This window comes from Spermophilus citellus (genome assembly GCF_964194105.1).
Source record: "Spermophilus citellus genome assembly, chromosome: 1".
Classification (NCBI taxonomy): domain Eukaryota; kingdom Metazoa; phylum Chordata; class Mammalia; order Rodentia; family Sciuridae; genus Spermophilus; species Spermophilus citellus.
Window position 1 is genome coordinate 186,504,610 of NC_138182.1, and position 13,219 is coordinate 186,517,828.

Here is a 13,219-nt window from a genome sequence, read left to right on the forward strand (position 1 = left end):
CCAGATATATGAAAAATATTTTATAGATGTTTAATAAATAAATAAGTGAGAATGCATTTCATGTATGTATCTACTTTTTGAGATGAGGGTTCTCACTATATATCCAAGCCAGTCTCAAACTCAGGGGCTCAGAAGACACTTCCTTCAGCCTCCCAAGTAATAAATGAGATTTTAAATCAAGACATTAACATTTACAAGAGAGAGAAAATTTAGAGTACAAAAACTAAATTTTGTCATATGAAATAGATTGAACCTTAGGAATACTGATCTTCTTGTTTAGCTCATAGGAAATTTAAGATACCATTCCAAGTAAGAATTTAAACTTTGGACACTGAAAGAACTGGATTCAAATTTCAGTATCCCCACTTAGTATATCTGATTTCAAACAAATCAACTGTATATATTTAATCATGAATAAAATGAGAAAATAGTACCTATTTGGTCATCTATTGTGCAAAACAGATCATTGCAATACTTACTGGTTTAAAATAATGATAATCATTTGTTATTTCTAACACTTTCTGTGGGTCAGAAATAAGGGAGTAGGTTGGCTCTGTAGTTCCGTTTTGGTTCTAACCTCAGAATGTGACTGTATTTGGAGACAGGATCCTTAAAGAGGTCATTAAGGTTATAAGAGAAAGGCCCTAAGCCATCCAATTGTAGTATTTTGCCATGGCAACCCTAGTGAACTAACATACTCATCATTGGTATAATTTGCATTTTCTTGGCTATTAGTGATTTTGCTGTTGACTCCCTGAAAGACTGAAAGAAACTAGATTGTTTTGTATACATATATCCAGAATAATTATATGTATAATTCTCTGTCCTATTACTTAGAGCCTTTCCTTTAAAGACACCTTAATACCTCTTGTAGTTCTGTCCATCTAACATTAATATTATAAGAACTGTGTTGAGGTCAGCTGTGCACAAAGCTATATGCTCAAAGCCATACTCAGATGACCAACAAATACTAGCTGCCCATATCTAAAATTGTGTAGACTGGATTTACCTTGGAAAAACCACTGACTTAATTCCCAATTGGAAAAGAAACTACACAGGACTACTTTATTATTCCTGGAAATCAAAATTTGATGAAAAGTAAGCCAACTACCTTGTATCACTCTGTGACTGTCATACCAATAGGCAAACAGAAGCCAGTTGGCTTTGGAGTTATAAATGATACAACTGGAAACAAGTGCTTTCCCTAGTTGCATTGAGTAACAGTTTGTAGATCACTTCAGTTCATTTGTTTTCCAACACACTCATCCCCAATGCAATGTCTCATTAAAGCAGACTCCACTTTAATCTAGAATTTGATATAACCTAGGTCTTGGACTTTATCTGATTCCATTTTATCATTCAAATTATCCAAAGACCTTTTTGTAAGGTGACTTTATTTTCTCCGGTAAAATGGTACTACTGTAGAGATGACCCCTAACGATTTTATAGACCTATTACTGAAAAAGGAATTGATTTCTAAGACACACAGAACAAACCACAAATGCCATACACAAAATAACCTCAAAAACAATAGCCAATGGAGCTAAGGACATTTAGACAAGCTTCGGAAAAGGATTTCTATAAATTCAGCAAGATATCTTCCTGTTTCTATTAGATCTATCGGAGAGAAAGAATATTCCCTGCAGTATCCTAGAAAATAGTGGCTATAAACAAAGAGATAGGGCAGATTGAAATTGGACTCTCCGGAAATTCATTTAATGACACTTCGAGTTATTTTCAGTAAATTGGCAAATGTGTGAGTTCAATCAATTCTTAACAGGGGACCTGATCAAATAAGGAAATAGCAGTTTCTTGACTTTCATTTCACTCATCAGAAAGCATTTCAATGGAACTGACTACTTCTAAGTCTTTGCCTTACTGACAGAGATTCCTTCTGCTTTTTCTTTATCATAACACTATGAATTAGCACGTGTTGAGACAGATTCTCCCTGGGCCTAAGCTATTTTCCTCAAAAAGAAAATTGGGGGTGGGATGTCTGGGATACTGCCAAGCTAGCATCCAAGGAGAACAGCTGAATCCAGGATTCTGGTTGCCAGTGGCTCCTGTGGCCGCCTTCACAGTTTGATCAGAGCCACTGATCACTTAGGTTATGCACTGTATACACAGCTGATGGGGGGAACTTCTGGATTGGGCAGCCTGGAAATGAATACCAACCAATTCTGCTCCTTCCTGGGGAAACAAAATGAATTATTATTTTTTTTTAACCTAGACAGTGTTTTCATTTTTCCCTCTATACCGTAGGGAGTTTTTTTTTTTTTTAAGAGAGAGTGAGAGAGGGAGAGAGAGAGAGAATTTTAATATTTGTTTTTTAGTTATCAGCGGACACAACATCTTCTGAGGATCGAACCCGGGCCGCACGCATGCCAGGCGAGCGGGCTACCGCTTGAGCCACATCCCCAGCCCCTGTAGGGAGTTTTAACATTATCAGGTCGGGTGGTTGCAAGAATTAGATTAACAGCTCCCACAGCCTGGCATAGTGTGTGGTGCACTACAGGGACTCACGGAAGGTCAGATGCTTACAGAAGTAGTCATCGTGGTGGTAGAACTGATGTGGGGGAGGAAGTGTTCATGGTGGAGGCCTTGGTGGGGTTGGTGCTGGTGTGACAGGAGTAGTAGTAGCGATGTTATTGAAGTGCTGTGATTCAGCACTGAATATGATGAAAAGAGTGAAGATTGAACAAGAATGAGGATCCAATGCTCCATTCATACAACCTCTTAAAAGCATCAAGCATTTTAAATAATGACTACTGAGATCTTCATAGCAGACCTTAGTACATATCTCAGAAGCTTCTAAAGATGAATTCATTGATTACCTGTTACATGTCTCATATTTTTGACATATTGCCTAATGTAATCCCTACTAGAATTCATCAAGGTATTGTTTTAACTTTACAAATGAGGAAACTGAGGCTCAGAGAGCAGAAGTGATCCCAGAGTCGATAGAGTAGGATATAGTTAAGGCAGTTTTTAAACCTCAAAATGATCTGCATTCACATCCTGAACTCTTACCAACTGCTACTCACAATCTTTTATGGACATAAGAGTATGTAGTATACTGGGCACGGTGGCACAAGCCTGTAACCCCAGTGGATGGGGAGGCTGAGACAGGAGGATTGTGATTTCAAATTCAGCCTCAGAAATGGAGAGGCACTAGCAACTCAGTGAGACCCTGTCTCTAAGTAAAATACAAAAGAGGGCTGGGGATGTGATTCACTGGCTGAATGCCCCTGAGATCATTCCAGGTACCCACCTCCCCAAAAAACAGTGTGTAATATAGCACCTGGCTCATAGATTTATTTTTTTTAACTCTATAACACCATGGGAATATGTGTCCATAGAAGACTTACAGAACATCCAGAATCACTCAGTACTGCTTATTAAACTATCATTTTTCCCTACATGTCACGTGTTACATACAACCTGATATTGTTTTTATATTTATTATTTTTTTTGTCTCCACATCATACTAAAATGTCAGCTCCATAAAGGAAAGAGTTTCTTGTTCTCATTTATATGACCACTGTTTAACACAGTGCAGGTCACAGAGCTGATTTTGGCTGGATGAGTGATATATTTATTTATTTATTTAAAATAGAAACAGCATTTATAGACAATGGCAATCCTTTTTGCAGGTGAACATTTTGCAACAACTCTAGCTTGGCTGAATATGCACCACAATCTTAAAACTATTGTTGTCCAAAGGTTATGTAACTTACTTAAAATGCTTAGTGATTTTGAAAGTTTGAAGAGGTCATTGGATCTTCATCTGACTGGCCAAATCTTTACTCCTTCCCTTAGATTTAATGCTGTATTGCAGCTCTTCAGTGTTCACCTCAAATACGAACTGGTAAGGGAGGTACTGTAATAAACATTGCTTTAAATAAAATCTCTCCACCTTGATCATGGCTTTTTCAAACTAAGATCAAACCTTCATCTTCTCATTAAGGTCTTTGCCCATCTAGCACTGCACACCAGACAGTGCTCACACTCATTGTTAAGGTCAATGAGCAAGATAGAATTACTCAAACAAGGCCCACTCCAAATTCACTCTGTTCTTTCCTGTTATTAACATCACTGTTTTTCAGTCTTTGGCCTTTCAGGGAGAAAAACAATTCTTTATCCTCAGCAAATGGGGCTGTATAGACATGGAGAACATCTCATGTCTGTGGACGTTCTTTCCACCTGCATCTGTCTTCACTCCCCACAGGCAGTTTACTGTTTATTTCACTCAACTTGATAGAGTGTGAGTAGGTGAGTATTTTCAGATGATTTGTCAATATTAACTGACGTTTTCTTGTCACAGATAAACAGCCTGTGCCATGAATCAATAGTGTGTCAGCAACACTGTCACCATCCCCCCTAATGTGTGTGCAGTGTATTGACAGCTGATACATTACCGTGAATGTCGGCAAATGTTAAACAGTTCAGCTATGTGTATGCCACCACCACTCGGTGCCTCTTTACAAAGTAGGGCATTTGTTTCATAGGCGGCCAGGGAACGTGACCACGGCTGTTCCGCCAGCACAATGGCAGACGGCTCCATTCTGTCCTGTTCCAGCTGTAAGTTTCCACTGAACCAATTAGCTGAACTCCATCTAGGCTGTGCGGCTTTGATTACACAGCTGTGCCCAAACAGCACACTGATCTTTTTGTTTACATCAAAGTTATATACTATCCTAAACCAGAGTCCTCAGAATCAGCACTCTGTGTATCCACTACAACAAGGGTCATGAAAATCAGGACAGGGTGCTCTCAACTCAGAATTCTGAGTTAGATAGATTTTCTCTAATGTAGAGCTCAAGTGCAGGGCTCCTGATCCCAGAGCCATCGATATCACTAATTCAGACGGAGAAGTCAATACCAGATGAATCCATCCTGAAATGTGTGTTGGCATCTTCAACAATGTCTGTGGTAGACAGTACAGCGTAATACTTCAAAATGCGTGCTTTGAAATTTGACTAATCTTTTCTTTCCCTTCACTCACTACCTATATGATCCTGGGCAACTTGTTTCATCTGTGTTTCCTTATTTTATAATAGTTATCATACAAATAGAACCTGCTTATCATGAGGACTAAATGAGATACTGTATGTAAAAATTTAGCCCAAAGCCTGGCACTAAACACATTTTAAAACTTAGAAAACATTACCCAGAAAATAAATAAATAAACAAGCTAAAAGGATGCAATGGCAAGAGTTTAGTGCATGTCCTTACAAAATGGAACTGATAGTGGGGCCCTCATGTACAATTGAGCAACCAATAATTTATGATGACTTTGTTAAATTAATGCCATTTTCATTTCACTTCATACATGTATTAAAATTTTAATATGCTTTAGGAGATCAGAAAGGCAAAGAAGAAAACATTTTCAGAATCCTATGCTTGGAAGCTTATTTTTTAATATTTATTTTTTAGTTGTAGTTGGACATAATACCTTTATTTCACTTGTTTATTTTTATGTGGTGCTGAGGATCGAAATCAGGGTCTTGCATGTGTGAGGCAAGTGCTCTACCGCTGAACCAGCTCCAGCCCCTAGAGGCTTATCTTAATAGAGTTTCCTAGCTACTTGACATTGATATGTGGTGATAGCAATATATCCTCTTATTCACACTTTGATTCCTTAATAAATACACACACACACACACACACACAAAAGAAACCAACCAAGGCAAACAAGAAACTCTATTTTTGTAGTTTTTTGCTCCTATAATCCAAGCTTTTATCCAAATTATAAATACATCTAAAAAGACAATATAATCTTACTATTTTGCTTTCCTTAAGACTGTTTAAAAAAAGAATGTTATATGTATTTAAGAGGTAATGTTCCCATTTATCAAGTGAGATGTGCAATGACAAAGTCATATAGACAACACTGTCCTTACTCCCAGTCGAGAAGGAACTATGCTTTGGGTTCCATGCCTGGGACAGACTTGCATATCACAAATTTAAGAACAAGTAAGTACCTTGGCATTCAGAATGAAGCACTCAGACCTGGCCCAGTTAGAACCCAAATCTTAAACATCCACTCTTCCACCTAACACTCTGCAGGCCAAAGAAATAAGTCTCCACCTTTCTTGCCCTGAATCCTCTAAAAAGATAATTATGTCTAAAAGCTGAATGTTTGTGATTGCTGGTGTTGGAGCCAGGTGTTGCTTCAGAGAAAGGGCAGGATGTGAGAAGCAAAACCGCTTAGGTTTGACAAACTGATTGACTTCTGGAATCCTTGTCCTCAGATAGTATGAAAGCAATAGATTCCAGGTTAACAAAATATCCTTTCCCCAGAGTGTGTCCCTTTTTCTGTTTCTGTTTGTTTTCCAATTCATAATTCCAGAGGGTCTATGAATGAGTGAAGGTTTTGCAATGTGGTCACTGGAGGTCATTCTGCAATATCAAACAACTCATACTACTCTTAAATTCCTACTGATACCACGTCATTTAGATGACTGAATGACAGAATTGTTATGTTAATGAAACTATTTGATAAGAGTTAATTAAATTTTTCAAAATATAATCTGATTTAAAAGATTATTTACTTAAAAAAATATTTTTCAGTGTTGAGGTTCATTATTGATATTTTGAGCTCTCCCTTTTAATTTTTGCAATTTTGAAAATCAGAAAAGCGTAACTTTTTCAAAACATATGAAAAGTATTTTTGACATATTTATTGTAATTTACATATTTTAGAAAAATATAATCAAATTGTGGAAAAATACATTGGATAAAATTATATTTTTAGGCTTTAGAAGTTATTGTTAATAAATTTCAAATTATTTGAAAAAAATCTTGATTATAAGTATTGTTACTGCTTTGGTTGATATAAAGAAAAATTGGATAAATGAGTATAAAATAGCTTATTAGTTGTGCATAGATTTATTACTCATTTAAATTTTGCCAACCTATTAGCAAAACATTCAGATATACCTCATAATAATTAAATCTTTAAACATGTAGACATGGCATGCTGACTTCCATGTACTCCTATATAGGCCCTATAAATGTTAGGGCTCGGTCTGAGCACACAGTAAGGAGCTGCCTTGAAAGAAACCTCAAATCCCTCCTGTAAGGAACCCATGTGTTTCTTCTGTGTGCAAGGCCTCCCCGTGATGGTTGTTTTTAGACTGTTTACCAGGCAAAAGTCATTGATATTTTGTCATGTAGGCATGAGATGAAATCTTAGCATAGTTTTGATTGGCATCTCTCTAGAAATGCTAGAGATGTTGAACACTTTTCATATATTTGTTGATCAATTATATTTCTTCTTCTGAGAAGTATGTGTTCAGCTCCTTAGCCCATTTATTGATTGGGTTTTTTAAAATTTTTTGGTGTTTTTTGAGTTTTGTTTTTTGAGTTCTTTACATATTCTGGAGATTAGTGCTCTATCTGACTGCATGTGGCAAAAAGTTGCTCCGAAAAATGTAGGTTCTCTCTTCACCTCATTGATTGTTTCTTTTGCAGAGAAGAAGATTTTTAATTTGAATCCATCCAATTTATTGATTCTTGATTTTACCTCTTATGCTTTAGGAGTCTTGTTAAGAAAGTCAAGGCCTAACCTGATATGATGAAGATTTGGGCCTACTTTTTTCTCTGTTAGGCACAGGGTCTCTGGTTTAATTCCTAGGTCCTTGATCCACTTTGAGTTGAGTTTTATGCATGGTGAGAGATGGGGGTTTAGTTTCATTTTGCTGCATATGGATTCCTAGTTCTCCCAGCAGTTATCAGGAATACAAACAACAATAAATGTTGGTGTGGATGTCGGGGAAAAGGCACACCCATACATTGCTGGTGCGACTGAAAATTGGTGCAACCAATCTGGTAAGCAGTATGGAGATTCCTTAGAAAAGTTGGGTCACAGCAAAGGACGAAGAGAAAGATTCAAAGCATACTCTATTCCAGTGGCAGGAAATAAAGTCACAGAGGGTCCTAGCAGAAGGACCCCCCTCCTCCACCACACACAGACACACAAGCAGACACACACTCTTGCCCATCTCACCCTCTAAAGAGCACCATCACACACCATCACAATAACCTCTCAGTCTTCCTTCAAACCAAAAAAAAAAAAAAAATTATCTTGTTAAACTCAAACTTTTAATTTCAACACAGAAGCTCGTGCTGTTCTTTACCATGGCTTTTGGACACCCTGCCTCTGCTAACAGGTTACCTGCTGGCATGGAATTGAGACTTAGAACTCTAATCTTCAGCTGAGCCCCTGCCCTTTTCTAGTTCTGCAACCTCAAGCCAATTACTAAACTCTCTGGGCCTGGCCTCTTGCCAAGTCTGGAGTGAGTTTGTAAATATCAGAGCTGTGATAACCTGAGAAGGTGAAAGTAGTTTGATAATTCTTGTGGAAGTAGAGACCAAATATTGCTGAGTGGTGTGTCTCTACCCCTAATACAAATCCAAAATAATACCCACCCACCCACCCCTTCCTCTAATCTGATAAACAAACACAGTGTTAATATGTGCTAATATATTCATGCATTGGTTGCTCCCAAGTATATTTGCATTTTAACAAGAGTCATTCATCCTTGACAAGAGGTGTGATTGTGAAGATGGGGTTTGCTGGTGGGTTTGTTGTTGCAACCCAGTGTACTGGGTTACAGATGTCTGAAACCATAGGTTGCAAGGGGCTGCCTCTAAAAACATTAGTATGTGTCTCCCACACTTACAACTCCCTCAAATTTACTGCTAACATCAAATTATTCATCCTCCCAGACTGAGATCATTTACTATAATGGTTGAAAATCCCTGGAGAGTTACTTTGAGAGCCTAATAACCAAGTGAGACAGACTCCTGGGCTCTTGGCCCAGCACTTAGCTCAGTGGCATTACTAGCTGCTCCACTTACCACCCACCTGTCTTACAGAAGGTTGGTTGGGAAAAGGGCCACTCAAGCCTGGGTTAGCCTCTGTCCATCTCCAAGCCAGGATTTCACATCCTCTGACTCTCTTGATCCAGCCAGAAAAATAAAAATCAGGGAGTTTTTATTCCAAAGGAACATTATCCATTTGCTTCAAAATTAGTACCTAATAATGACTTGGTGTCATTTCTATGGAGCTATTTCTTGCAAATAAAATGATATTTATTTTTTACATTTCAAATTAAAAAAAAATGACAAAAATGATACTCAGCATTTATGAAATGTCTATTGATTTTCTTAGTCTGTATGCCTTAAATAAATCTTCACAGAAAACCCATGTATCATCTCTATTTTACAGATAGAGGAAATAGGTTCTATGGGAAGATAAAAAATGAAAGAAATCAGGTCACTTACGTTGAAATTCTGACTCTCCTACTATCATGCTGACACTGGCAGAGTAAATTAACCTCTCTGAGTCTCGGATGTAATATAGAGATACTGATACCTACTTGCAGCTATGATGAGGACTAAATAAAAGAAAGATATGGAAGTATCTAGCAAATAAGAGAGTATCACAAGTGTTCATTTTCTTCCCTTTTCCTTTTTTATAGATAATAGAGGAAGAGTTCTGGAGCTGTTAGATGATCTGTCCAGGGTTCCCAGTAAGTTCCATGTGTCAGAACAAGACAGGATCCTCACCATCAGACAGGATCCCTTCTGCTCCTATCCATTCAGCTGAATGGCTATTTTTCACAAGGAGCTTGGGTGGGTGTTTGTCTAACTGCCCATTTGGGATAATTAATTTACCGGTTTTTTACATCTAAATTTCTTTAGAACTAATTTTATCGTACCCTAACTGTTTTGTAGGTATGTTCCCACTCTGCAACAGTCTATTTGAATGGTATGGACCTTTGTGCTGCAAAAGGAAGTTTTGTGTTGCAAATCATGATGAACCAAACTAAGCCATCATCTGTGCTCTCTCTCTCTCTCACACACACACACACACACACACACACATAACTACCTGCTCACAGTTGTGATATCACCCTTGGCACTGTTGGCATTCTTTGCTGTGGGGGACTGTCTCATCCACTGCAGACTGTTGAGCAGCACCCCTGGCTCCTACCTATAGGACACCAGTAGTATCTCCACCTGACCCATAAAGACTACAGGCCCCTCCAGACATGAATGCCTCCAGGAAGCAGATGGCTGTAATTTATAACCACTGGCTTGCGTGATTTCAAAGGACTTCCAAGTGCCAGTTATTTCAGAGTCTACCTCCCCACCCCACTTCAGCACAGGGTGGCAGACAGATGAGGTCTGGTGTTACCAGTTATTTCCTTCTCTCCTAGATTTCTGTAACGGGCTGTTCTGAGGCTTGGAATGGCATTCAGAATTCAAAGGATGACTCCTGGCCTTTGTAGGAGGTAATCAAGTGATTGCCAGTCAGGAGCATGACACCACAGACAGCCTCCCTTTAAGGCAACCTGTGAGGTCCCAGTCAAAGCTAATTTCCCTTTTCTAATTTACAAAGAAACATTTCACACAGTAGCCAAAGGTGGGAGGATGTAGGGTAAGTCACTTTCATTTCTTGAATACAGTTAATATATAGGGAAATAAGGGAAAGAAATTTAGTAAAGCCAAGGGAGGAGAAGGAGAAAGAGGAGGAGGAGGAGGAGGAGGAGAAGGAGGAGGAGGAAGAGGAGGAGGAGGAGGAGGAGGAGGAGGAGGAGGAGGAGGAGGAGGAGGAGGAGACGACATTTCAAAGAAAGCCAGGGTTAGCAAAACACCATTTATGAAATACAACTATAAAAAGATCCACTTTTAAAACAAACTCTTTAAGTAAGCACTAAATTTTACAGAATTGATCTCTGTGGAATGGAAATGCAGTAGTCCATCATCTTTTTCTAGTTTGCACATGTTGATCTTCTGGGATTTTTATTTTAACAAATATATATTATATTGGTTAAGAAGGGAGAAAGGACATTTTAAAAAGAAACAAAACGTTTAGGGAGACATATATAGTAAAATGATAATAGTAATTGACACTCTCTAGTTTCCAAAATTTTTATACTGTAAGGTATTGCAACTTAAGATGGAGTTACAATCAGATGAAGGTATTATAAATTTGAAATGTCAAAAAAGTTGAAAATGTATTTGATACACTTAAACATCATAGGTTGGCACTGGTTGCTCTAGAATGATAACTACAGTTCCTATTTCTAACAGCCTCACCTAGTTCTGTTTGTTTTGAACATTGCCTTAACAGAAACATCAAGTGGGCATTTCATTTGTATCTGCTCTACTCTTGAATAGCATTTAAGATGGTTTCCAGTGTGAAACTCTTATTGAAATCTCCCGATAATGCTGAACAGATTTTGAAAGTAACTATATTTCTTCATTCATTCACCAGCATTGTCTGCAAGTTCTCATTGCTCTGCATCATTGCCAACGTTTGGCATAGTGAATCTATTCAGTACCATTTTTTTTTTTTTTGAAACAGGATCTCACTAAGTTGCCCAGGCTGACCTTGAACTTGTGATCCTCCTGCCTCCAGCCACCCAAGTAGTTGGATTACAGCTGTGTGTCTAGTCAAATAATATTTTTTAAAACCACTATTATTAATTTTTAAAAAACTTCCTAAAATTTACTTGTATAAAAAGTCAAATATGTTGTAACCAGTAAACAAATGTTACAACAGATCATTTACATTCCCATCAATATATAATAAATCCACTATTATCTATAAATCATAGAGTATATTAATATTAATGCTTGTCATTTATGCATATGCTTTGTGGCTAATTAATGTACTAGGAATAAATATTTTACTTAATTGAATAGAATATATATTGGGAAAGTAGACAACATAGGATGAAATATTAACTATAGTAATGTCTGATTGTTGTGATTATAGTTTATTATCTTATTTTTATTTATAGTTGACTGCCAAACTTTTTCATTGGAACAAAGAGTGTGACTTCATCCACCAGTGGTGTCTCATCCACTGCAGACTATTTTGCCCATATGACAACCTCAACATTACCTGATGCCCTTTCAGAACACCTCTCCTCCCCATACACCTGCTCCTCAACCTCTCCTTTTTGCCTTTGGGGCTATCAGTATTCATTTTGCCATTCTGCGTAGACCGATGTTTCTCAGACTTTAATGTGTATGCAACACTTCTGAGTTCTATTAAAACTCAGATTCTGGTCCAGTAGGTCTTGGTAAGGCATTGGTCCTGATACAACTGCAATTTTATGCTGTTTATTCACAAAGTGGGATTTAAGGAGCATGGCACTAGACCTTCTTTTTCCTTTTCTTTTCAGAAGTTATTCATCCCTACTCCTTGCTTCCCATTTTCTGCCTCTTTTCTAGGGTTACTTTAGGAAATTTCACTAAGATAATCAAAGAAGAAACAGCAATGGCCTCAGAGAGAGGGAAAGCTCTGGAGGAAGAAGAAACTTGGGCTAGGTCAATGAAGCTGGGTCCATGAAAAGTAGTACCTAGTGGGGTATAATTGTCAGTGCTTGTCGTTTTTTTTTTCCCCCTCTCTCTTTCCTATATTTTAGAAGGATAATCCTCAGAACTCTGCACTTATGTTGAGACTTCTTCCAGCTTAGCCCTTGAGATTGATGGACTACTTAAAGGAGTATTTGGATCCAAGTTGGAGACCTCTTTCTGTTTGGGTGTTTTCACTATTTTGAAATGAAAAGGATCTCTATTGACTATGTGTCATAAACCAGAAAATAATTAATTTTCTCCATTCAATCAAGAAGACAGCTTTTGTATGTTTTTGTAGCTGGTTGACATTTATTTATTAACAAAGAGTATTATCAAATATGGAGAACATCTGCCATGGAGATGTTTCTATATAATTTTTTTTAACATTTAATCTTCTATATTTCTAGCATTTCCTTAAAGTATCACACATATCAATGCAAGATACTTGATAGCTGTACAGACCCATGACAAGTTATGTTATGAGAAATATGATACAATTCTGTCCAAATCTCAAGCTTTCTATTCAGCTTTCAAAAACTTTAGTTGAACAAACAAGCTCTCTGCAAAATTTAAGGTGTCAGTCAGAAGATATTGTGGACTTCATCCCATTGTGAGCATAGAGCCTAGGTTTTTCAAAGGAACCTCCAGATAGCATCCCTCTAAAGAATAATTCAAGGAAATCATCAAGTTATTCATTTGCATTAACAAGGAAAATCTCATGCCTCAGGTAGGTAGACCTGATTGACACTAACATCTCTCTTTCCTTCTCATTCTGTCTCACATTTATTAATTTCATGTGCAGAGAGAATAGGTCATTTATCTCCTTAGTTTAAGAAAA